The sequence below is a fragment of the Microtus pennsylvanicus genome, chromosome X, assembly GCF_037038515.1.
Source record: "Microtus pennsylvanicus isolate mMicPen1 chromosome X, mMicPen1.hap1, whole genome shotgun sequence".
In the NCBI taxonomy this organism is placed as follows: Eukaryota; Metazoa; Chordata; class Mammalia; order Rodentia; family Cricetidae; genus Microtus; species Microtus pennsylvanicus.
Window position 1 is genome coordinate 1,388,235 of NC_134601.1, and position 2,282 is coordinate 1,390,516.

Sequence of the window (2,282 nt, forward strand, 5' to 3'; positions counted from 1 at the left end):
GACAAGGCAGGTGTGGCAGCACATGCCTGTAATTCTAGCTCTCAAGACGCGGAGGACTGGGAATTGTGAATTCACAAATAGCCTAGAATAATAATTGAGATCCTGTCTAAACATAAACAAAAGAGGGGGCTGAAGCGATGGCTCAGAGGGTAAGTGTGCTTTCTGTTCTTGCAGGAGATCTGAGTTCTAGGACAGTTCTGTTCCCAGTCTCTGTGTTAAGTTACTCACAACTGCGCCAGGGAACCCAATGCCCTCTTCTGGGCTCTAGAGGCACCTGCACTCATATACACAAACCAACATAGACACATACAATTTTAAATCATTACAATGAGGAAGGGCGAACTGCGAGTCAGACCCAGAACTACAATTCCCGGAAGGCGATAGGGCATCGCGAGATGCGGGAACTCTGTGTGCGCATGCGCGAGACCGGTGGAGCTCGTTGCTGTTCGTGGATCGTGCTGCAGGCCTCGGAGTAGGAGGCTGTGAGACAGGCCGGTCTTCAACTAATGCGGGCTTTCAAAACCCCTGAATCCGTGCACACAGTATACAGGAAATAACTTCAGGAGATTCCGGACCAGAATAGCAAAATCACCACCACCAACTTTACGTGGAGACGGGATTCCAGTAAGACTTCTGAACGGCTCTCAGACATGGCGAGTGTCTCTGACTTGGAGAAGGGCCGTAAGAACATTACGCATGAACTGCCTTCAAACCTCGGCCCCCTCAAGAGCCCTTCAAGGAAATGGCTAAAGAGCGAAGACAGTGAAGACAGCGACAGAGCCTTTGTGATCATCCGTAGGCCTAAGCCGAATCAAGAGAACTTTCCAGGTATTCCCTGGGACTCCCTGCCAGATGAGCTGCTCCTTCGGATCTTTTCCTACCTGTGCCTCCCTGCGCTAGTCCGTGCCTCCAGAGTCTGTAAAAAGTGGTACCACCTCTCCCAAGACGGGACTCTCTGGCAAACCCTTGACCTTGCAGGTGTAAAACTGCACCCGGATGTGACTGTCCGTTTGCTTTCTCGAGGGGTGATTGCCTTCCGCTGCCCACGATCGGTTATGGAACAACCACTGAGTGAAAGGCTCAGGTCTTTTCCTGTAAAGCACATGGACCTGTCGAATTCAGTTATAAATGTGTCAAGCCTCCATGGAATTCTGTCTGAGTGCTCCAAGTTACAGAATCTAAGCCTGGAAGGCCTGCAGCTTTCGGATCCCATTGTCAATGCTCTTGCCCAGAATGAAAACTTGGTGCGACTAAACCTTTCTGGGTGCTCTGGATTTTCTGAGTCTGCCGTGGTGAATCTGCTAAGCAGCTGTTGCATACTGGATGAACTGAATCTCTCCTGGTGCTTTGAGTTTACTAAACAGCATGTGAAAGCAGCTGTGGCACATTTATCAGCCACCATCACCCAGCTCAACTTAAGTGGCTACCGAAAGAACCTCCAGAAAACAGATCTTCGTACCTTAATTAGACGGTGCCCCAACCTTATCCGCCTTGATTTAAGTGACAATGTCATGATAAATCAAGACTGCTTTCCAGATTTTTTTCAGCTCAACAACCTTCAACACCTCTCGCTTAGCCGGTGCTATGATATAACGCCCCAGAGTCTACTTGGACTTGGACAAATCACCACACTAAAAACACTACAAGTTTATGGAATCGTGCCAGAAAATACCCTGCAGGTATTGAAAGACTCCCTTCCCCATCTGCAGATTAATTGTGCCTATTTTACCACCATTGCAAGGCCAACTATCGACAACAAGAAGATCCCAGAGATTTGGGGTATCAAATGCCGACTGACTCTGCAAAAAGCACGTATAAAGTGCTTGTCATAGGCTGATGTCATCCCTTCCTTTGGAATGAGGAACACAGACAGCAAATCCAGTTTCTGAAGACCTTGGTTACCTTTCCTATTGGTTTTACCTTAACCCTCATTGTATATGTATGTTTAGAGAACCATTTGTAAGGGAGAACTATGAAGTATTGCTTTTTCAAGAATATAGAGATGTTTCTGTCAGTGCTATGCTCTCAGATTCCAAGTGTTAGGTTTTAAGTTAGCCTATAGTTTCAAAATAGCTTTTTAGAGCAAATTTTGAGTCAGTTCTACCAAGTGCCTTTCAGATTAAGTCTATTTAGAATTGAGTTTTTAAAAATTACTCCTAGTTCACAGTTTTCATGCTGTTTTTCATAACTTGTTATCTCTTATTTTTCAGTAATTTATAAAACTTGATTTTGAAGAACAATAAGCTATATGTTTGGTGAGCTGGATGGAAAGAATCATAGGC

The 2,282-nt window shown here is 45.6% G+C and overlaps 1 pseudogene; it reads left to right on the forward strand.

Moving 5' to 3' along the window:
• Positions 1–506: 506 nt before the first annotated feature.
• Positions 507–1,832, forward strand: LOC142841537 (S-phase kinase-associated protein 2 pseudogene; annotated as a pseudogene).
• The last annotated feature ends 450 nt before the right edge of the window (positions 1,833–2,282 follow it).